A 24,876-nucleotide genomic window follows, 5' to 3' on the forward strand; every position below is an offset into this window, starting at 1 on the left:
CCTGCAGGGGGACACTGGGTTGTGGCTCTGTTATGTTTGTGTGTTGTATTTGGCTCTGTTGTGTTGTTAGTGTTGTATTGTGGCTCTGTTGTGTTGTTAGTGTGTTGTATTGTGGCTCTGTTGTGCTGTTAGTGTTGTATTGTGGCTCTGTGTTGTTAGTGTGTTGTATTGTGGCTCTGTTGTGCTGTTAGTGTGTTGTATTGTTTGTGTTTGTTGTTTATTGTGGCTCTGTTGTGCTGTTATGTGTGTTGTATTGTGGCTCTTGTGTTGTTAGTGTGTTGTAGTGGCTCTGTTGTGCTGTTAGTGTGTTGTATTGTGGCTCTGTTGTGTTGTTAGTGTGTTGTATTGTGGCCTGTTATGTTTGTGTGTTGTGCTCTGTTGTGCTGTTTAGTGTGTTATTGTGGCTCTGTTGTGTTTGTAGGTTGTTTGTGGCTCTGTTGTGTTTGTGTGTTGTATTGTGGCTCTGTTGTGTTTGTGTGTTGTATTGTGGCTCTGTTGTGTTATAGTGTTGTATTGTGGCTCTGTTATGTTTGTGTTGTATTGTGGCTCTGTTGTGTTGTTAGTGTGTTGTATTGTGCTCTGTGTTGTTAGTGTGTTGTATTGTGGCTCTGTTGTGTTGTTAGTGTGTTGTATTTGGCTGCTGTGTTTGTGTGTTGTATTGTGGCTCTGTTGTGTTAGTGTGTTGTATTGTGGCTCTGTTGTGTTGTTAGTGTGTTGTATTGTGGCTCTGTTGTGTTGTTAGTGTGTTGTATTGTGGCTGCTGTGTTTGTGTGTTGTATTGTGGCTCTGTTGTGTTGTTAGTGTGTTGTATTGTGGCTCTGTTATGTTTGTGTGTTGTATTGTGGCTCTGTTGTGTTGTTAGTGTGTTGTATTGTGGCTCTGTTGTGTTAGTGTGTTGTGGCGGTCTGTTGTGTTGTAAGTGTGTTGTATTGTGGCTCTGTTGTGTTGTTAGTGTGTTGTATTGTGGCTGCTGTGTTTGTGTGTTGTATTGTGGCTCTGTTGTGTTAAGTGTGTTGTATTGTGGCTCTGTTGTGTTGTTAGTGTGTTGTATTGTGCCTGTTGTGTTGTTAGTGTGTTGTATTGTGGTCTGTTATGTTTGTGTGTTGTGGCCTGTTGTGCTGTTAGTGTTGTATTGTGGCTCTGTTGTGTTGTTAGTGTGTTGTATTAACACTGTTGTGTTGTATTGTGCCTTATGTTTGTGTGTTGTGGCTCTGTTGTGTTTGTGTTGTATTGTGGCTCTGTCGTGTTGTTAGTGTTGTATTGTGGCACTGTTGTGTTGTTAGTGTGTTGTATTGTGGCTCGTGTTTGTTGTATTGTGGCTCTGTTGTTGGTAGTATTGTAGCTGCATGTTGTTAGTGTGTTGGTGTGTTGTATTGTGGCTCTGTTGTTGGTAGTGTTTTGGCTGTGTTGTAAGTAGTGTTGTAGCTCTGTTGTTGTCAATGTGTGTAGTGTGTCGTGGCTCTATGCTGTGACTATATTGTTGGTAGTGTGTTGTAATTGTGTTGTTGGCAGTTTTCCGGCTCTGTGTTTTGGAAGAATTAATGGGTCACTCTTGTTGTGGATGATGTGGCTGCGTGTTGAGTGGTCGTATAAGGTGTGTTATGTTGTGGTTGTTCTATGGTGGTGTGGTCGTGTTAAAGGTGTGGCTATGTTGTGGTTGTTCTATGGTGGTGTGGTCGTGTTAAAGGTGTGGCTATGAGTGTTTTACTGCTCTGTTAGTACCTCGTCTTATTCAAGTGTGGCGGGCAGTCGTATATATGCACATCTTACTGTTGTTGTGTTGTAATGCTGGTGTGCTGTAAGACTGTGTTGTTGTGTGTTGTGTGTTGTGACTTATTTGTATTGTCTGTTATAATCCTTAGGTTATAATCTGTGGTTGCTTATTATTTTCTGACATTAATTTGTTTATTTTGCCCACTGTTTTGTCTGCTTTATATTTATATTTTTTTCATTTTTTTTTCTTCACGGGGGAAATGGTGTTAAGTCGTGTCATTGTGTAGGCTGATGGTGTGGGTGTACGGTGTGGGTGTGGGTGTTGGGTGTGGGTGTATAGTGCAGTATTTGATAGGTTCACTTGCTCCAAAAAGTATATCTTTAGGAGGGGGTCGAATTTCAGAGTGAACACTACGGCTCCTGTTGTCTCGGTAGGGTTGTTAAAATCCATCGGTAGTTGTGTAAATATTGTCTCACACAAATTCGTAAAGATAGTTTTTGGAGCGAGTGTATATGAGCCTTGTATGTCCCTCTGTAAAATAAATGATTATGTACTGTATGTGAAACTGTATGTTTTGTAATTATGTAGTAATGCATGTACACATTGTCTTGTATTTTGTATGTTCTGTAGCTGTGGAGTTTATGTATTGTATGTTTGTGTCCCTCTTCAGTTTATGTGCTTCAATACGGTGCAAACAAGTGTACATGAAGTTGGGTGATATCGTTGCTGTAACTTGGCGCCGTGGTTGCGTTGTTATCCTTGTGGTGTGGTGAGTGAAGGAGTATGAGGGCGACCTGTGGCGAGTGGTGAGTAGTGTGTCGGGGTGGTGCTCGCCACACCTGGGCTGGCCGGGGTGTAAGCCTCGCCCTCACTACCGTCACCATGTCAGACTACGTCGGGGAAGGTGTTACGTGGGCTGGCGGCTGCTTCATGCAGCCCGTCGCCCTCGTGTCCTCGCGAGACCTTGCCACCACCTCCTGAGCCTTCCGCGAGACTCCCGAATAGTGCCTCGCCTTCTTTCTTCTCACCACCGCAGCGCCACCGTCACGTGTCGCACCGTGAGTGGGGTGTCCAGATACCGGAGACCTGTGGTGGCAACGGCCTGGGGTACACTAGACCCAATGGCCCCGGCCGCTGCCCCTGACGGAAGTAAGTTGGCCCCCGAGCCGCCCCTCGTCACCGTCCATGTCAAAAACAACAGCTGTGCAGCCGGGTCAGAGGCCTTCTTCAACCTGACCCAACATGGTGGGCGGCGGGGTACTGCCACCCCGCTCCTCGTCGTGTGTGTCGGCTTTCAGTCGTGGATCATATAAGATACATTCCTTAGCCTCGCCCGCGCTACCCACCACCCATAATGGACTGGGAAGACGTGAGTATGGTTCATGGTGGGCGGCGGATTGGGCGGAGTTATAGTGCGGCGCCAGGTGACGGGGGTCCCTAGAGTGATGACTGGGTCACGGGTAGCTGGTCGCCGCGCCCAGAGACTGCGGCCGCGTCTCTCTATGTGTGGCGACCATCACGTCCACCACCACCACCAGCACCTCACCGTCCAGCACCAGCCAGCCAAATACCAAAAGACTTACGACCCCTGGGGTATCGAGAAGGCTTTGAGGGTAGCAACGTGTCCGTAATGCCCCGTGCAGCAACGCCCCCGCCGCCCGCCCATAGCCCGCCCCCAAGCCCTAGCAAGTGGCGCCACGGTCCTCCCGACGTGCCGGACTGTATGTGTCAGCCATGCAGTTTGGGCGTGCTAGTTGCCCGTGCCTACAAGGCTGTTCTAAAGGCCGCCTCCAACTGTAAGTACCCTTGAATTGAATCAAACCGTAGGACATACACTGATACAACCTGAGCATGAGCAGTCGTCGTGTAGAGCCTGGCAGGTTATATCTCTCACAGCAGCTCACACATATATCAACACAATCACCCCATAACATTTGGTGCCTCATTATATATAGTCATTTGATAACCGTTTTATTATTGTATCATAATGCATTTTACTGTGATGCTGGCAGTCACAGTGACATTGATCAATACGAGGATGGGAAAAGTCTGAAGGGAATGAGAGAAAGAATGGGGCAACTGAGTAGTGATTCGGGAAAAGGAGACATGTTTAAAATCTAGCGAGAAATAAATACAGAGAACTTAAGATTAAAACATTGACCAATGGTAAGACAGAGAATATGGACTATAACAATGTATGGTAGAGAGACGTGAGCATGACGTGACCAAGATGCACTCGATAAAAATACCAGTAGAATGTCCACCGTCGGTATCCGGAGGTGACTTGCGTGTGAAGATGACGAGCAGTGTTTGTTGTGACGACTTAATGGACACGAGCGAGCAAGGAGAGAGGCGGCGGTGATCACGCTGACGTATGGAGAAAGACGTACTGTACTGTGCAAGATGGGGGGAAGGGACTGGAACGTGATGCAGAGGCTGAAGAGTCTGCAAAACTCATTATAATACAGAGAGTAAGTCCAATGAGCCGGGGAAGAGCGATATGTATGGGAAAGGAAAGTTGCCTGGGTGACGTGTGTGAAGGTGAAGTCATGTAAGATAATTGGTGGAGGAAGCGCTCTTGTCTGCGTCTGAAAGTGTTAATTGCTTGCACCATGAATTACCTTTTGCTGATGTAGTGGTGAAGCTGTGAATCGTGGCTCTGTGTGCGGCGTGAAGGATGAGGCGAGACGGAATAAAAAGTTGAATGGAATTTTCACGTCTTTTCTTAATTTTTCTCCTTCAAATTTGTGGTTCCGACGTGTGATGAAAAACCGATTTATTAGGTCAAAACTTATTATATATTCTGTATATATAAAACCCTGAAGTAGAGGCCAGATATTACCAAGTGTTCAGGCAATTTTGTCCACAACTGTACATCCTTAGCTCTTTGGTTCAGGAAGGATATTGATATTATGAATCCTTCTGGACCGAGGACTACGGGGTCAGGGACACACTGGACCGAGGACTATGGGTCAGGGACACTGGACCGAGGACTACGGGGTCAGGGACACTGGACCGAGGACTATGGTATCAGGAACACACTGGACCGAGGACTACATGAACAGTCACATGAGCCACAAGTAACAACGAAATGTGGTGAAGTGTATGTATGTATGTGCTTGTATGACATTAATGTTACGTGTGCATGAGTGTATGTAAATCGCTGTACTTTGTTTTCCTGTGAACGTCGAGTCACTATATCCAGTATTTCCCATTCATGATCCCGCGACGACAACGTGGAGTAACGAGCTGAGACTTTCACTCCCCCATGTCTCTTTATAACATGCAGAGGTCCGCTAGTATGATAAATTATCGACATCTGGTTTCTCTCAGTACAGCAGGTGGACTGAGGGAGTGATAGCAGTGTGTTGAAGGAGTGTTAGCAGTGTGTTGAAGGAGTGTTAGCAGTGTGTTGGAGTGATAACAGTGTGTTCAAGGAGTGATAGTGTTGAAGGAGTGATAGCAGTGTTGAAGGAGTGATAGCAGTGTTGAGGGAGTGATAGCAGTGTGTTGCCATGTTGACACGTGGAGTACTTTTGTCCCCACTCGAGTTCGCGGAGTAGAATGGAATCGCTTACCTGGCCGATCCTTCCTCTAGGCGTGATAACCCTTGAAGGTGTTGGATAGATAGTCCGGTAATTAGGTATATTTCGGTTAAAATTGGTGGTATGTCGGAGATTTTTTTACTTCATGGCTTCGTAATCGTCATCAGTATAAAATGACGTTCGGGGATGTATCGCGTGGTGGATGTTACTTCCTCATCAGGTGCTGTGTGTTCGCGTCACGTCCACTCTCCCTCCAGAGTTTCTTAAGACTTTATATAAGTAACCAGTTGGAACTTTCACTCAGAGTATAATGGTAAAGTAAATGTGTATGTGTTTGTGCCTGTGCTTGCGTGCGTGTGTATGTATGTATGTATGTATGTGCTTGAATGATATGATATGTTTGTGTGCGTGTGTCTATATTTGTATGTATGTATGTATGTAGAATTTAAGTAACATTATTTTGTATAGGGTGAACATTACATTAAAACAAGTACAGTATTTCTCCATGTAAGTAGTTCAAACAATTAACTGTAGGGCACAAAGAACGTCTCTACAGTTAACAGCGTGAGCGTGGTAATGGCGGGAAAGATGTGTTCATTGTGTCGTAATTACTCCCCATTAACGTCCATTAAAATAAAAAAACCCGCGTAATTTGATTTTTTTGGGGGTTGGGGGGTCCTACAGTAACCAGAGAATTCCTAACCTATCCTATCCTATCCTATCCTAATCTAACCGTACATTACCTAAACTTACCTTACCTAATTATATACTTTGTTTACAGTAGGTGACGCATCAGGAAGGAGTGTAATGGTGTAGTGTTTACCTCAGGGTCACCTGTGCTTGATTAACAGGTGAGGTCAGGTGAGATGAGGTAGATGGTGGGACGGATGGGTGAGGTTGAGGGATTGAGGAGGAGGAGGAGGAATTGAGGAGGAGGAAGGAAGGGAAGAAGTTGGAGAGACGAATTGGGGGGTGAAGGAGGACATAAGGAAAAGAGAGAGAAAGAGAACGAAGGAGATAGAGAGAAGAGTGAGAGTAGGAGGAAGAGGGGGAGTAAGAGAAGAAAGATGAAGGGACGAGAGAAGAGAAGGTAAAACAAGGGAGATAGAGATGACGGAATTAGTAAGGGTGAATAAGGAAGTAAGGAAAAGGGTGGTTGGACAAGTAAGAATAAGAAGGTAAACATGGAGAGAAAGATAGAGATGGTAACACTGAGTTGAGGAAGAGATGATGAAAAGCAACAGGAGGATAAGTAGGAGGAAGGATAGGAAGCAAGAAGGGGAGGGAGGGAGAGAATGAAGAAGGTGGGAGGGAAAGGGACAGCAATTTTGAGTATCAGTGAAGGGTGGAGAGGTGTGATGGTGAAGGGTGGAGAGGTGTGATGGTGAAGGGTGGAGAGGTGTGATGGTGAAGGGTGGAGAGGTGTGATGGTGAAGGAGAGGATGGTGAAGGAGAGGTGTGATGATGAAGGGTGGAGAGGTGTGATGGTGAAGGTGGGAGAGGTGTGATGATGAAGGTGGGGTTGTGTAATGATGAAGGGGTGAGAGGTGTGATGGTGAAGGGTGGAGTTGTGTAATGATGAAGGGTGGAGAGGTGTGATAGTGAAGAGTGGATGATGAAGGGTGAGAGGTGTGATGGTGAAGGTGAGAGGTGTGATGGTGAAGGGTGGAGAGGTGTGATGGTGAAGGGTGAGGTGTGATGATGAAGGGTGGAGAGGTGATGGTGAAGGGTGGAGTTGTGTAATGATGAAGGGTGGAGAGGTGTGATGGTGAAGGGTGGAGAGGTGTGATGGTGAAGGGTGGAGGTGTAATGATGAAGGGTGGAGTTGTGTAATGATGAAGGGTGGAGAGGTGTGATGGTGAAGGTGGAGTTGTGTAATGATGAAGGGTGGAGAGGTGTGATGGTGAAGGGTGGAGTTGTGTGATGGTGAAGGGTGGAGTTGTGTAATAATGAAGGTTGAGAGGTGTGATGGTGAAGGGTGGAGTTTGTGATGGTGGAGAGGTCTGGTGTTGAAGGGTGGGTGTGTGATGGTGGGAGGTGTGGTGGTGAAGGGTGGAGAGGTGGATGGTGAAGGGTGGAGTGGTGTGATGGTGAAGGTGAGTTGTGTAATGATGAAGGGTGTAGAGGTGTGATGGTGGAGGTGTGATGATGAAGGTGAGAGGTGTGATGGTGAAGGGTGGAGTTGTGTAATGATGAAGGGTGGAGAGGTGATGGTGAAGGGTGGAGTTGTGTAATGATGAAGGTGTAGAGGTGTGATGGTGAGAGGTGTGATGATGAAGGTGGAGAGGTGATGTGGGAGTTGTGTAAATGAAGGTGGAGAGGTGTGATGGTGAAGGGTGGAGTTGTGTAATGATGAAGGGTGTAGAGGTGATGGTGGAGAGGTGTGATGATGAAGGTGGAGAGGTGTGATGTGAGTGTAATGATGAAGGTGGAGAGGTGTGATGAAGGGTGAGAGTGTGAGAAGGTGAGGGGTGATGGTGAAGGGTGAGGTGGTAATTGAGAAGGTGGAGAGGTGATGGTGAAGGGTGGAGAGGTGTGATGGTGAAGGGTGGAGGTGTGATGGTGAAGGTGGAGGAGTGGAGAGGTGTAATGATGAAGGGTGGAGTGGTGTAATGATGAAGGGTGGAGAGGTGTGATGGTGAAGGTGGAGTGGTGTAATGATGAAGGGTGGAGTGGTGTAATGATGAAGGGTGGAGGTGTGTAATGATGAGGGTGGAGGGTGTAATGATGAAGGGGTGAGGTGTGATGGTGAAGGGTGGAGTTGTGTGATGGTGGAGAGGTTGTGATGGTGAAGGGTGGTGTTGTGTGATGGTGGAGAGGGTGGTGGTGAATGGAGAGGTGTGATGGTGAAGGGTGAGTGGTGTGATGGTGAAGGGTGGAGAGGTGATGGTGAAGGGTGGAGTTGTGTGATGGTGAAGGGTGGAGTTGTGTGATGGTGAAGGTGGAGTGGTGTGATGGTGAAGGGTGGAGTGGTGATGGTGAAGGGTGGAGTTGTGTGATGGTGGACAGGTGTGATGGTGAAGGGTGGAAGGTGTGATGGTGAAGGGTGGAGAGGTGTGATGGTGAAGGGTGGAATGGTGTGATGGTGAAGGGTGGAGGTGTGATGGTGAAGGGTGGAGTAGTGTGATGGTGAAGGGTGGAGTTGTGTGATGATGAAGGGTGGAGAGGTGTGATCGTGAAGGGTGGCGGGGTGAAGGTGCCACAGTGGGCGAATCCACGAAAAAAGTTACAAGAAAGAGTTACAAAATAAACCTAACCTAACCTACTGTACGTGCAATGCCGTATATATATATATATATATATATATATATATATATATATATATATATATATATATATATATATATATATATATATATATATATATATATATATATATATATATATATATATATATTTCATGTAAATCATAAATGAAAAGTGATAAAATCTTGATAAATAAAATATGTTAGCTGTCTTATTCAAGACATCTCAACAGATGCAAAAGCATGTTCTGTGTATTTTATAATATATATATATATAAATATATATATATATATATATATATATATATATATATATATATATATATATATATATATATATATATATTGTGTTGTCAATGTGTACAAGTCATGTGACCTGTGACTTTATTTCCGTTCACCCAGTGGACAGGTGAAGGGGTGATGCTAGTTATGGGTGAAAGGGTTAACAGGTATTCTAGTAAAGGGTGAGTGAGGAGAAATGGGTGCAAGAGGGAAGGGTTGAGGGGGGAACACACCTGGTGGAAGGTAGGTAGGTAAGTAGGTGGACACACTGGGTAGCATTCCGGGGATCACATTACAGTAAGATGAACCAGCAGACTTTCCCTGCCGGGTTGGAGGAGCCTACAAGGGACCGTCAGACCCTTGCCAGGTGAGGTTGATTAGTGCATCAAGACTCACTCACCTGGGTTGATGGTGTCTAACTGTACTTTGTTTTTGCCTTTGTTCACCGTCACGTACATGAACCATTAAGGCTCTCCTGTGGGTGAGGCTGTGAGGGCGTGAGACTCTCCTTGATGGACCAAGTCGTGTTTACTGTGCACCAGTTTCTGTGTCACAAGAGACGAAAAGAGGCATTAGTTGTTTGTTCTTTACTCGGGTCTTGACAGTGATAGTTATTGATAAGTTTAGAAAATCGAATGAAATAAATAAATAAATACCTTCTCAACGTCAATTCATATCTTGGTTATAAATTTAGTTAACTGGAATAATTATGTGATCCCAAGTTAACGTAACGTAACTCAACCTAACCTAACCTAACCTGACTTCACCATTAGGATTAAGGGGACCCACTCACCAAACCAGAGAGCGTTGATTGGCCTAAGCAGTCTTCCTTCTTGTGTCTATAAGGGAAGTACAGTATATGTTTGACCCCTCCCCTCATCCTCCCTCCTTCTCCCCCCAAGACAGCAGCAACATGAAGTAATAACAATGATGGCAGATATTACGCAGGTTGAATTACACTCCCGTTAATTGACCGTGAAATAATGACAAGTTGTTCACTCTGAGAGACACCCTGGTATCTGATCCTTTTAATAACTACCTCAGATTGTTTTGTTCTTTTGGTGGTGCCTGAGTCGAGTCATGTGGTGCAGAGGTCAGAGGTCAATAAGCGTGTAGCGGCCCTGACACTGTGCTCCGGGCCGCCGTCGTCTGGTTAATGACTTGATGGTATAATTAAGGTTACCTGTTAGTAAGGTTTAATATAACAGTGTCATAGGATCACCTGAAGAATAACCACCCCAGCTTATTTCACCTTAAGTGTAATATAACGAAGGCGACAACAAGAGTATATTTGATGTGTGTGTGTGAGCGAGCGCCCGCCTCCCGTGACCCTGAGCATGTAAAGGAAATTCTTGGTTCAGCTTAAGATAGTGTATGTTGGTGACCAAATAGAGTGTGGCGCCCTCCCCACCCTGCCCATACATCTGCTACGCCCATCCAGCCTCCCCCCCCACTCGCCCATCAATTTCCTCTGATTACTAGCAAGTCCTGACCTCTTCGCTGGCAGGTTTTAATTTTCCTGACTAATAGACATATAATATCTATTAAATATATTGTATAGAAGTCTCTCAATATCCATCCTGTTGGTGTAATCCTAATGGTAAGTCTTAATGGGCGTAATGGTAGTTTGTGTGTTAAGACTGTGAGACGGTGAGCAGACAGTGGAGGGTTGAGGAGACAACATACTGTAGCCGTCAGTGTTATGGTATGTCGGTGAACGGAAATAAAGTCACAGGAAAAAAATCACATGACTTGTACACATTGACAACACAATATATATATATATATATATATATATATATATATATATATATATATATATATATATATATATATATATATATATATATATATATATAATGGCATTGTACGTAGGTTAGGTTAAGTTAGGTTTGGTTTTTCAATCCAGTGTGGGTTTTTTTTTGGGGCACTCTACATCCTTGTGTAAGGTGAAGCGCAGAAGCGTTTACAGAGCCCAACAGGAAGCATGCTAAGTTCATGCTTGCCTTTATGTCTCTGAGTTAAGGGCGTGAAGCCTGAAGAGTCAAGGGCGTAGAAGCCTGAAGAGTCAATGGTTTGTGTCAGTTATTGGAAGCTCCATCAACTTGTCCCTGAATACGAATTCGCAACTTTCGACTTACAACAGGTACCTACTTTACTGCTAGGTGAACAGGGACAAGGGGGCTAGGAAGTGTGTCCAAACAACTTCCACCGGCCCGGGAATCGAACCCGTGACATCTCGCTTGCGAAGGCAAGAGCGGTACCACTCTACCACCAGCACCCCCAATCCAGTGTGTTGAAAGATGGCCAGAGCCTTAACACTTGTGGCAGCTGACCTAACACATGTTCCATCATCCTGTACACAACATTTGTTCTATCAATGTTAAAATAGTAACAGCGTAATACTCCAGACCGCATGAGTGTTCTGTGTGGCTGATTAATGAGTTTACCTGGATCATAACGTCAGCTGTAATATATTACCTTCTATAAAATTAAACATTTCGTCATTCGTCATATTGTGGTGTGTAACCAATCACTTGACGGACTGATACGCCTCTGTAAAGCCTGTTGGTCCGTCGCTCCGGTTGTGTGTTGGTAATAATAGCAGGCCGCGTCAGTCCTGTTAAGGCTCTTAGTTATTGTGACTAAACCAATTGTTAGTTTACAGAGATCATTATGTGATGTTATACAAAGTAGACTCCGGTATGACGGTGGTTGAGTGTATCTACAGTATAGTACAGTCGGCAAGCATTGTAATTAAGTTGGTAATGTGGGAAATTCGAGTCCCTACCAGTGTCCGATTTACTTAGCGACACCTCTAAAATACTTGCAGAGTCATAGTGTAAATTGTAATAATTATTTGTATTTGTTATGATGTAAACCGTAGGGCTGATAGTTTACGTACAGTGGTTGTCTCAGGTCAGACCGTGAGACTCCCTGCACACGCTACCTTCAGCTGCAGGTGTGAGGAAGGACATTACGGGGAATGGCCTCACGATACCCACGGTTGGTGATGACGGAGCGGTGGTGTGAGTCCTTCAAGGTCGCTGGCCAGTTGTGAGGAGAGGGTAACGTGAAGACCGGAGGGAGGAAGAGGGCTGAAGGAGGAAGAAAAGCAGGATAAATATTTTAGAGGAGAGAATGTGTTAAGTGATGCCGGGATGAGACATGCATGACAAGCCGAGGAGGAGAAGGGGGAGGGGGAAGAGAAGAAAGAGAGAAGTAGAAGTAGGAGGAAGAACAGCAGGAATATTTTAGGGGAGAGAATGTGTTAAGTGATGCCGGGATGCATGACAAGCCGAGGAGGAGGAGGAAGGAGGAGGAGGAGGAAGGAGGAGGAGGAGCCGGAATGGATATTTTCTCACTGATGTCGAGTAATATTTTATGCTGCGAGAACCGACTAAGCAGGAGAAAGGTGTTTGACATGGAAGTTTTACCAGAAGAGACGAGGAGTGGATGCTGACTATGGGGGTAAACTGCCTGGCTCTGAGACTATATTTCCCTCCCCACCCTTCACTACTTCTTCAGTTCAGCTTTCTGTAGGATAACTGTAAGGTAGGATTATTGGAACTCCCTCTGACTGAGCCCATGGTGGCTGGGGAGGCAGGAGGTGTCGCGTGATGGAGAGCGTTTTTAATGGAGGGCGTGTGACAGGTTGGACGGTGCTTGCTGGTGCGTCAACCGTGTGTCATTTTATGCCATTTATGTACTGCTTGTTGTGTGTGGCCACATGTTGCATCTGGCGCGGTCACTACCGGGGCCTTGTCACAAGTTTGTCACTGCCGAGGCCACGTCACAAGTTTGTCACTGCCGGGGCCATGTCACGTTTGTCACTGCCGGGGCCATGTCACGTTTGTCACTGCCGGGTCCATGTCACAGCATCAAACGTCCATGTCGCAGCCACGTCACTGTCGGGTACATATCATAGCTGCGTCACTCCCATGATCATGTCACAGCAGCGTTACTGATGGTTCTACGTCACAGCAGCGTTACTATATGCAGCGTGTGTGGTCAGTGTACGTCACAAGACCTGTCCTGTGTAGTGTAAGAGTTGTTATTGTCTCTGATCATCGGTGGTACACGCTGGCCTGGTGGTGAAGGTACAGCCCCACGGTACAGTACCTCAACATGTTGTACCGCAGCGCCTTTATGTTCTGACCTCGTGTAGATGTTTCCACAGTTTATTACTTAAGATAATGTTTCCTGTTAACAAAAGAACTATTCAGTATTTCCTTTCTGTGATTTTACACCGTACACACACACACACACACACACACACACACACACACCCTCTCTCTCTCTCTCTCTCTCTCTCTCTCTCTGAGCCGTCCCTGCTTATCATTGAGGGTAACACCGTATTTCCACATAGGGTTGTGGACTTTATATAGTAGTGTGTGTGTGTGTGTTTTACTCTGACGGTTAGGTTAGTTTAAGTTTGGTTAGGTTATGTTTGTTTAGGTAAGGTAAGGTTTGGTTTGGTTTGGTTAAGTTAAGTTTAGTTAAGTTTGGTTTGTTTAGGTTTAGTTAGGTTAGGTTCGATTAGATTAGTTTGTTTGATTAGATTTGTAAGGTTTGGTTTGGTTAGTTTGGTTAGGTTAGGTTAGTTAATCTTCAGTTTAGGTTAAGTAAGGTTAGGCTAGTTAATCTTTAGGTTAGGTAAAGTATAAGGTAAGTTAAGTTTGGTTTGGTTAATTTAGGCACAGATCAGGTTAATAGTTCAGGTCAGGTTAGGTTAGGTCAGGTTAGGTAAGGTAAGGTAGACGTTGTCTGCATTCCTGAGTGTGAAATTGTCACTCCAAAGGGGGTTTCGCCAGTAGAGAGGTCGGGTGGAGTCAAAACAAGCAGGTCCTGGGGAGTAAAATTGGTTACTCAGGACAAGGGGTAAAACAGGACCAGGGAAGGGTGCTTAAATGTATACTATACAAACAGCAGGAGTGTTAGAAATAAAATAGACTTGCTGAGAGCGGTTGTATGTACCGAGAATGTAGACGTCACAGCAATCACCGAAACTTGATGAATCTGGCGAGCACAAATTTTTATCAGAGTACCACATAGAAGAGTACAACCTTTTTCACAAGGACAGGGAAGGTAGGAAAGGGGAGGGTCCCACTCTTCGTCAGGGATACATTAAAATGTTATATTAATAATTCAATAAAGGGTGAAATAGGAACCGAGTCTGTATGGGATAGAAATTGCAGGAGAGAAAAACTAATTGTGGAAGTGAGTTACAGGCCCCCAAGTCTTGGGAAAGAAGCAGCACAGCCCATATGGCAGGAAATGAGTAGGGCAGCAAGATACGACAACCTGTGCATTATGGGGGATTTCAACTTCAGAAATATTGACAGGGACAACATTATAGGTGACTATGAATGTGAAAACTTCCTAGACGCAGTACAGGACAACCTTTTACAACAGCTAATTACAGAACCTACTAGAGGTGACAATATATTAGACCTAGCATGAACAAATAAAGAAAATATCAGAGATATTACAGTAGGGAAGAACCTAGGGAACAGTGATCACAGAGAAATCAGGTTCACCCTAAATCGGGAAACGAAAAACAATGACAATATGGTCAGAGTCCCAGACTTTCCATGGGCGGATTATGGGGGGTTAAGAAGGTACCTAGGTGAGGTCGCCTGGGAATCGGTCAGGTCAGTCCCGGGTAGGAACGGATGAGGTCACCGGCGACACAACAGTTAATCATGACTATAATATATTCACTAGTATACTACATAAAGCACGAGAACAAAATATACCATACAGAAAAATTAAGTCAAATTAGAATGAGCCAAGGTGGATGACCGAAAAAATTAAACATGACATAGGAATAAAGAAAGGAAATAATAAGAAATTAAAGGGAAGGAAAGAGCATTTCAGAGTTAGGTATCTAATATACTATAGGAATAGCCGTGTGTGTGTGTGTGTCTGTTCTGGGCAACGGCACAATCGTTTTTCATCAAACTTGGTGGAAAAATCGCAAAAAAAAATGTAGAGTAGAACAAACCTGGTCCCATGTCGATGGTTTCTTTAGGAAGGCATTAATTAACCATTTTGTCGCTGTACGCTGTCAGCTGGACGGCGGTTGCGCGCTAGCCAAGCACGAGCGTTCAAAGTTTCACCGGGCACGAAGGGCCCTCGATCACTTGTAATGAACTATATAGGAATGTTAAGAAAAATGTAAGGAAGGCAAAGAGGGACTACGAAATCAGGATAGTAAGAGAATCCAAGGCGAATCCCAAGCGATTTTTCCAGGTATATAGGACAAAGGTCAAGGACAAAGTGGGACCTTTAAAATCAGAGAGAGGAGAAGTGATCGATGATAGTGAGAAAATAAGCAAAGCATTGAACAGCTACTTCTTATCAGTTTTCACAGAAGAAATTCACGAGGAAACGCCAGAGGTGGAACTGATATTTACGGGAAATGAAGAAAAGAAATTAAAAAATATCACTATCAGAAAAGAGGATGTTCTTAAGAAGATGAATAAATTAAAGACGACAATCCCTAGGGCCGGATGAAATTTTCCCTCGAGTTTTGAAAGAGTGTAAGGAAAAGATTAGCAGACCCCTCGTAAATTTATTTACAAAATCATTTGACACGGTAGTTGTGCCAGACTTGTGGAAACAGGCAAATGTAGTACCCATATTCAAAAAGGGAAACAGAGCATCAGCGTCAAATTACCGGCCGATTAGTTTGACGTCAGTAGTGGGGAAATTTCTTGGTTCAATTATAGCGAATAGCATCCGGTCGCATTTAGAGAAAAACAATTAATCTACGACTCTCAACATGGGTTTACAAAGGGAAAATCTTGTCTAACAAATCTGCTGACGTTTTTTAGGAAAGTCTTTGAGGTAGTAGATAATGACGAAAATTACGATGTTAACTGCTTAAACTTTAGCAAAGCGTTTGACAGAGTACCGCATCAGAGGCTTCTGAGAAAAGTTAAGGCTCATGGTATCGAGGGAGAAGTTTTAAATTGGATAAAATCAAGGCTCACCGAAAGAACACAAGAGCGTCAGCGTAGATGGCGTTAAATCTGAGTGGGGCTGTGTAACCAGTGGGGTTCTGGGGTCAGTACTGGGCCCACTCTTGTTCATAATCTACATAAACGATCTAGATACTGGGATCAGTAGTGACATAAGCAAGTTTGCGGATGACACCAAAATTGGGCAGCAGATTAATTCAGGGCCGGTTGGAAATGCACTACAGGAGGATTTAAATAAACTTCAGGAGTGGTCAGAAAAATGGCAAATGAAATTCAACACCAGCAAGTGCAGCGCACTTAATATTGGAAGAACAAATACTGTCAATGTATACAGCCTCAACAACATCAACCTAGAGGAATCGACTTGTGAAACAGACTTAGGTACTTGTAAGCCTGACCTACGGCCTAGAAAACAGTGCTTTAATGTTCGAAATAAAACAGAGTATTAGGTTTTATATTCAAGTAAGTAATAAGAGTGAGGTCATATTGCAACTATATTTGCGCTAGTCAAGCCGCACCTCGATTATGCGGTTCAGTTCTGGTGCCCTTATTATAGAATGGATATCAATTCACTAGAGTCGGTGCAGCGAAGAATGACGAAAATGATTCCGACTTAGAAACCTTCCATATCAAGATAGATTAAAGAAACTAAACTTGCATCTAGAAAGACGAAGAGTGCGAGGAGATATGATAGAAGTAATAAAGGGAGATAGATAAAGTTCTTATAATATCCGAGCAGGATAGGACTCGTAGCAACGGATTTAAGTTGGATAAGTTTAGGTTTAGGGAGGAGATAGGAAGGAACTGGTTCACAAAGAGGGTGGTAGACGAGTGGAACAAGCTTAGCAACTTTGTAGTCAGTGCTGGAACGCTGGAAAGTTTTAAAAGGAGGCTAGGTAGATTCATGGATGATAGAGAGTGGTAGTAACTCTAAACAGGAGCTGCCGTGCACAGGCCAACCAGCCTATTGCAGACCCCTTATTTTCTTATGTTCTCAGGTCGGGTTAGGTTAGGTTAGGTTACAATCTTCATGCTGTGCACGGAGTGCTGCCTCACACAATGAACCTTAATCATGTAAATCCCGTTATCATTGTTCAAGACCCGCGGCTGCTTCCTTCTGTTTGTTTACGGTATACTGTATGACCCGCTTACACCATCCGCTTACACCACACGCTTATACCACCCACTTCACCACTTACACCGCCCGCATACACCGCCCACTTATACCACTCTAATCTTATTCTAACCTAACCTGATCTGCTTACACCATCCGTTATTCGAAATCACCTGGAGAAGCTCAAGTTGATCAATGATTCCCAACATGGCTTCACAAGCGAGCGTTCATTTCTAATTAATCTATTAATATTATTTTCATCTGTTTTCGAATCAGTGGACGAGGGGCTCAATTATGATGTGGTATATCTCGACTTTAGTAAAGCCTTCGACAGAGTCCCCCACGAAAGACTAACAAGAAGAGTGGAGGCTCATGGCATTGGAGAAAATATTTTAAAATAGATTAGGGCGTGGTTACAGGACAGGAAACAGCGAGTGAGCATTAACGGCACTAAATCAGATTGGAGCAACGTCACTAGTGGAGTACCCAAGGCTCAGTCCTTGGACCAATATTATTTATTATATACATAAACGACATAGATATCGGCGTAGACAGCAACATAATTAATTTGCTGAGGACACTAAAATAGGGCGTGTAATTACATCTCATGAGGTCTCCGCAAAACTACAGGAAGATCTAAACAAAGTTTTCGAATATTCTGAAAAATAGCAGATGAAATTCAATGTGGACAGATGTAAAGTACTCACTTTAGGAGATGTAAACAGGGAAACCGGATACCAGATGAACAACGATGTTAATGAGAAACTCGACTGTGAGAAAGATTTAGGAGTAATGATAAGTAGGAATCTTAAGCCAAGTAAACAATGTGTATTTGCTCGAAACAAGGCTAATAAAGTACTTGGGTTCATACAAAGGAGTGTTAGTTACAAGACTAGCGAGGTCATCCTAAAACTATATCTTGCGCTTGTGAGACCACACTTGGTTTACGCAGTTCAATTCTGGTCACCGTATTACAGAATGGATATAGAATCCTTTGGAAATTAGAGGAGAATGACAAGACTAATCCCGGCATTAGGAACCTTGAATAAGAGACAGGTTAAAGCATCTTAATTTGCACTCCTCGAGAGACGTAGAATGAGGGCGATATGATAGAGGTGTATAAATAGAAGTCAGGGCTGAACAAAGGTGCTCAAACTATCCAACCAGCTTATACCCTATCCTAACACTGACTGCACCATCCGCTTATACCGCCCGCTTATACCTCCCGCTTATACCGCCCGCTCATACCACCCACTTATACCACCCGCTCCTACCACCCACTTACCAAATTATCCCCAGAACAAGCTTTAAACTGTAAATTAAATAATATACACGATGCTGATACTGTAGGAAGGCGTTTAGTGGCAGTAATTAAGTTATTAATGTGTGCTGTAATTTGGGGTCACATGAAGCATCTCCACCCTAGCTTATATTTCCTGAAGATTAACTAACCTAACCTAACCTAACGTGAAGATTAACTAAACTAACGTGAAGATTAACTAACCTAACCTAACGTGAAGGTTAACTAAACTAACGTGAAGATTAACTAACCTAACCTAACGTGAAGGTTAACTAAACTAACGTGAAGATTAACTAACCTAACCTAACGTGAAGCTTAAGTAACCTAACGTGAAGATTAACTAACCTAACTTAACGTGAAGCTTAACTAACCTAACCTAACGTGAAGATTAACTAAACTAACGTGAAGATTAACTAACCTAACCTAACGTGAAGGTTAACTAAACTAACGTGAAGATTAACTAACCTAACCTAACGTGAAGGTTAACTAAATTAACGTGAAGATTAACTAACCTAACCTAACGTGAAGGTTAACTAACCTAACCTAACCTAACGTAAAGGTTAACTAAACTAACGTGAAGATTAACTAACCTAACCTAACGTGAAGGTTAACTAACCTAACGTGAAGATTAATTAACCTGACGTGAAAATTAACTAACCTAACCTAGAAACTAACCTAACCTAACGTGAAGGTTAACTAAACTAACGTGAAGATTAACTAACCTAACCTAACGTGAAGCTTAACTAACCTAACCCAACGTGAAGATCATCCTATACTGTGCCTCCCGTGTCTTTCTGTGCTTTCATGTACTGTGCTGTCATTATTTTAGGGGGAGTTGAATTGTTCTTTGTCCTTCCTTGGCTGTGGGTTGGTCTTTAGCTGTGGTTCTCTCTCTGTCTGTCTCTGTCTGTATCCTCTCTGTCTTCTCTCTGTTTTTCTGTCTTCTTCTGTCTGTCTTCTCTCTGTCTGTCTGTCTCTCCTGTCTTCTGTCTGTCTGTCTTATTCTGTCTTGTCTTTATCTCTCTCTGTCTCTATTCTCTGTCTGTGTGTCTTCTCGTTTGTTTGCCTGTCTGTCTGTCTTATCTATCTGTCTCTCTGTCTTCTGTCTTCTGTCTGTCTGTTTGTCTGTCTTCTCTCTCTCTGGCCTTATCTCTGTCTGTCTTTTTCTATCAGTCTGTCTTCTGTCTGTCTTCTCTGTCTGTCTGTCTTCTCTGTCTGTCTGTCTTCTCTGTCTGTCTGTCTGTCTTCTATCTGTCTGTCTGTCTGTCTTATCTCTGTCTTGTCTTATCTCTCTCTGTCTCTCTATTCTCTCTGGTCTGTCTTCTCTCTGTCTGTCTGTTTGTCTGTCTTCTCTCTCTCTGGCCTTATCTCTGTCTGTCTTCTTTTCTATCTGTCTCTGTCTTCTCTGCCTGTCTTCTCTGTCTGTCTGTCTATCTCTGTCTTGTCTTATCTCTCTGTCTTCTCTGTTCTCTGTCTGTGTGTCTTCTCTGTCTGTCTGTCTGTCTCTCTGGCCTTATCTCTCTGTCTGTCTTTCTATCTGCCTCTGTCTTCTCTCTGCCTGTCTTCTCTGTCTGTCTTGCTCTTATCTCTGTCTTGTCTTATCTCTCTCTGTCTCTCTCTGTTCTCTGTCTGTGTGTCTTCTCTGTCTGTCTGTCTGTCTTCTCTCTCTCTGGCCTTATCTCTCTGTCTGTCTTTTCTATCTGTCTCTGTCTTCTCTCTGTCTGTCTTCTCTGTCTGTCTGTCTTATCTCTGTCTTGTTTTACTCTCTGTCTCTCTGTTCTCTGTCTGTGTGTCTTCTCTCTGTCTGTCTGTCTGTCTTCTCTCTCTGGCCTTATCTCTCTGTCTGCCTTTTCTATCTGTCTCTCTGTCTTCTCTCTGTCTGCTCTCTCTCTGTCTTGTCTTCTCTGTCTGTCTGTCTTATCTCTGTCTTGTCTTTATCTCTCTGTCTCTGTTCTCTCTGTCTGTGTGTCTTCTCTCTGTCTGTCTCTGTCTGTCTTCTCTCTCTGGTCTTATCTCTCTGTCTGTCTTTTCTATCTGTCTCTGTCTTCTCTCTGTCTGTCTGTCTCTCTGTCTTTCTATGTCTGTTTTCTCCTCCTCCCTCCTCCTCCTCCTCCTCCTCCCTCTCCCTGTACTACGAGGCATCACACCCACAATAAATTCTATCCAATCGACACTTCCGAGTAAATTCAGCTGCCAGTTTCCCACATAACTCTTCCTCTAGTGGAACCATTTGTCCAGCTACGACGTTAATGTGTGTAGGTGCTTGCTGCCCCTCTCTCTCTCTCTCTCTCTCTCTCTCTCGATGATGCTTGACTTGCCCTCCTCCTTTCGACCTCCTCCTTCCTTTAGTGTTAATAGTTAAGGTGTCCGGTGAGCAGATAGTCGTGTTTGTTACAGTAATGACCCATGACTGTATCATGTCGGAGTGTATACTGTGTGGAATAAGGTATAGCGCTTTATACTACACCTGGGCTGTAATTAGTGTAGTACAGTACTCGCTCATTAGGTGTATGTGTGTGTGTGTGTGTGTGTGTGATTTGGATTCAGTTTGCTCAAAGAGATTCCAGACAGTTGAGTTTTTTCTTGATACAGTTTCTATGTTCACTTGTCCCTGTGTATGTCGTCTATGTCTCATGCTGGTCAGTCTTAAATAACTCCTCTTACTTTAATAAAAAAAATAACTCCTGTGTACATTCTAGACAGGTGGGGGGGCGGGGCAGGTGCACTCCATGGTAGGTGTCTGGGTGTTAGATAATGAACATATGTGACCAGAGTATTAACGCAGGAGAGGTGTTGTTTTAACCTATTGTCCTGAGTGTGCAACTAATAGCCAAACCCATTGTGTCCAGTCCGTGTGTTTCAAACCTATTGGCCAACTGCTGAGTCACTTTCCCCAGAGTGTATCAAATAGCGGAGGTGATAGTGAACAACCTTGTCTCACGTCAATTATAACGTCACTCATCATAGTTGGTTGGAGGATATTGAGTGTGGTAAAATACTTCTTATGTTGATGTGTGTTTGTGGTTATTATTTAAGTACTTGTGTGTGTTTACCTTATAAGGAAATTTAAAAATATATATATTCTTGTATTGTGTGAGGATCAGAACCTTTTAGAATGAATTCATAGGACAGATTCTGTTTGTATCCTTCGGTAATGAAGACAAAATAACCTAAGGATATAAACAGAATCTGTCCTATGAGATTAACAATGCTATTTTGTTTGTCTCTTTCCTAAGTCCTTCACGATATGATAATTTACCCCGCCTTCCTTCTCCCACTCTTCCTCCTTTACTCCCTCCTCCCCTCATCCCATCACGCCTTACATGTTGGTTACGTGTTTGATCAACCTGTTCAGCGGAGCGGTTATTGTGTTAGACTGGCGGTGCAATGATCGAGGGTGCAATATCTCCCATCATCCAGGCAGCGGTGTGTGACCAGTGTCCCCGTGAGCCTTAGTAATATAACACTATCACCTGCTTGTCGTAAACCCTCGACTGGTTCACTATTATCCAGACCACAGGGGGCCACATGCCGTATACCTGTCTCACCTGTCAACACCCGTGTTTTAATTAGCAGCATCAAATGAAAACGATAGAGTAATATTGTCATCCTGTGGTGTTGAGCCCAGCATGATGTCGTCTGGTGTGAGGCCCCATGAGTACTGACTTCCCTATATAGCTCAGTGACTTAGTATTGTTTTGGTGTGTGAAGGACGAGGGGAGGAGGTCCACGTGATACAGTACACTGGGTGACTGTGTGTGTTAGTTTTATAGAATTGTTTGTACAGTGTGTGGATAGAGAGGCGTTAATGTAAGTGATTGGACGAACTTTTGGGCCATGGACCACGACCCCCGAACGTTTGGGCCATGGACCACGACCCCCGAACGTTTGGGCCATGGACCACGACCCCGAACGTTTGGGCCTGGACCACGACCCCGAACGTTTGGGCCATGGACCACGACCCCGAACGTTTGGGCCATGGACCACGACCCCCGAACGTTTGGGCCATGGACCACGACCCCGAACGTTTGGGCCAAGAGCTGGATGTAGGGAGGATTGGGCCGTGGACCAAAAATGTCCTGACTGTAAATTATTGTTCTCTAATACAACCTTCAGTTAGCTGTATCTCTTATGATAATTTGAGATATGGTCTTAAATAAACTGATATTTCCACATATATGATGGCCCCAAAACTTAAGTACATTGGATAAGTGTGAGGATGAAGGACCTGAATAATGTTAACGTTGGAGGGTTATGAAATATTGGTGGAGAATGACGTGTGTTATGAGTGGGGGTGAGGGAGGGGGTGATGATGTACTGATTTCATTGGTTCACTAACCATGGAAATAACAGTGGAAAAGAAAAAGTTGAGAGATCGTCTGACATGAATGGGTGGGGGGGTATGAAGCTCTGATCGGTGGTGAGGAAAATGGGTTTAGATTAAATTTTGTTTAATAATGATAAATATCGGTGATGTGCTGTACGCGTGAGGACGGCAATGAGTGTAAGATGTGTGGCGACGTAGTGGTTTAGGGCGCGCTGGTTGCAATGTTAGAAATCTGGGCCATGTTGTTGGTCGTGATCAGACCCAGGAAGCTGACACTGGTAGCTGGCTGCACAAGGGGGTGTTGTTATTACATGTAAATGGAGGTTGAAAATTATCATGTTTATGAGAGGCAAGACTTGAATAACGCTGGTCACTGCAGTCTAGTTTCTAATGTACGAGTATCTGATGACTTGTGTTTGCTGATGGTGGGCGGGTGGGCGTGTTGGGCGGTGTGGCTAACTCTGAGGGGCACACCCTAAGGAGGAAGAGTCGACTGTGATTGCACGTAACGATACTCGCACTCGACCATGAGGTTATTACCCAAGCTGGTCTGATCCCCCTTGACGAGTGATGTTGAACCAGACAACACTGTAGTTATCACCAGTACCTTATGTTAGCCTCAGGACTTGCTCCATGACCTAACGTGTCTAAGCCTCGCCAGAATATTATGCACTCCACCTTACGTCTCCTGATTAACCACCTTAGCGCTACCCGGGGGTTAGGTTAAGTTAGGTTAGGTTAGGTTAGGTAACCGTTAGGGTGTTTATTAATTAAGGAAACTAAGGTAGGGTGATCCATGTTGACTTGGACCATTTGTGATTTGTTTATGAACCAGTCACATGTGATGCTCCACGAGAGAGAGAGAGAGAGAGAGAGAGAGAGAGAGAGAGAGAGAGAGAGAGAGAGAGAGAGAGAGAGAGAGAGAGAGAGAGAGAGTAACACACACATAAATGTAAACACAGGCATCATCCCTCTCATACATTATAGACTCAACAATGTAGACCAAGACAGTGTTGACCACCTACACACGGCTGACTCAACACTGTGCTTCGACTCCTCCTTGTCTGTTTTATTGTCTTGTGAGATGGGAGTAAATAAGAGGGAGGAGGAGTGTGGAGATGGCTTTGGTGGGTAACTTATAACTTCACTGACCTTATAATTACACTCCTCAGGTAGGCAAGGTCTCTGTCAAGTGTGTGGGTTTTCCTCACGTTTTTACACAGCTAAAACTTGATAGGAGATACGGATGGGTGAAGGACTGTTCTTCCGGGCCGCCTAACTCAACTAGTGTACCTGGGGGAGGTACCATGTCTACTCCGGGAGGGGTGAACCATGTCTACTCCTGGAGGGGGGTGAACCATGTCTACCTGGAGGGGGTGAACCATGTCTACTCCGGGAGGGGGGAACCATGTCTACTCCGGGAGGGGGTAAACCATGTCTACTCCGAGTGGGGTGAACCATGTCTACTCCGGGAGGGGGTGAACCATGTCTACTCCGGGAGGGGGTAAACCATGTCTACCGGGAGTGGGGTGAACCATGTTCACCCGGGAGGGGGTGAACCATGTTCACCTGGAGTGGGGGTGAACCATGTCTACCTGGGGTGAACTGTCTACTCCCTGGGGTGAACTATGTCTACCTGGGAGGGGTGAACTATGTCTACTCCGGGAGGGGGGGTGAACCATGTCTACTCCGGGAGGGGGGGGGGGTTATTTTGAATAACCTGAATGTGAAGGGGAGGAAGTTATTTGAAAGCCATTGGTTAACTGAAGGTGAGAGGAAGAGAATGTCAGTGGTCTCTGGCGGTAGGAGATTTCTTGAGGTGTATGAGGCTGGCCAAGATGATGCTTTGCGTCGTGGCAGATATAAACACAGGTGTGTGACGACAGTATTACACTCATTATATCTTCCTTCAGTCAGAGAAAGTTTATTCTCGGTAAATTCTGTATTCGTGCGAACATTTGCTGGTTTTCACTCACGTGTGACTCTTTTGTCACAACATGGCGTGTGTCTAATACGACACTACTGTACACACCGCTACACCACACCACACCTGCACCACAACCATTCGCTCCAGACTAATCAAGCGAAACTTATACAGTATTATCCTCTCAGGCTGCCACACTGTGGAGGAACCCCTGTGTTACGCTTGTTGGCGTGGAGCCTCGCTTGTTGTTTTGGTGTGTGTGTGTGTGTGTGTGTGTGTGTGTGTGTGTGTGTAAACGTGTTCAGCTGTACTGTTAGTGTTGTCATGTACGAAGTGTGTGTAGATCGGTCTTTGTTATTTACCAATTGTGTTAAGTTGTTCTCAGGTTGTTGGTTCCCCGAGCTACTGAGACAATTGCTATATCAACAGAGACCAACGA

Source organism: Homarus americanus, unplaced genomic scaffold (assembly GCF_018991925.1).
Source record: "Homarus americanus isolate GMGI-L3 unplaced genomic scaffold, GMGI_Hamer_2.0 scaffold3307, whole genome shotgun sequence".
In the NCBI taxonomy this organism is placed as follows: Eukaryota; Metazoa; Arthropoda; class Malacostraca; order Decapoda; family Nephropidae; genus Homarus; species Homarus americanus.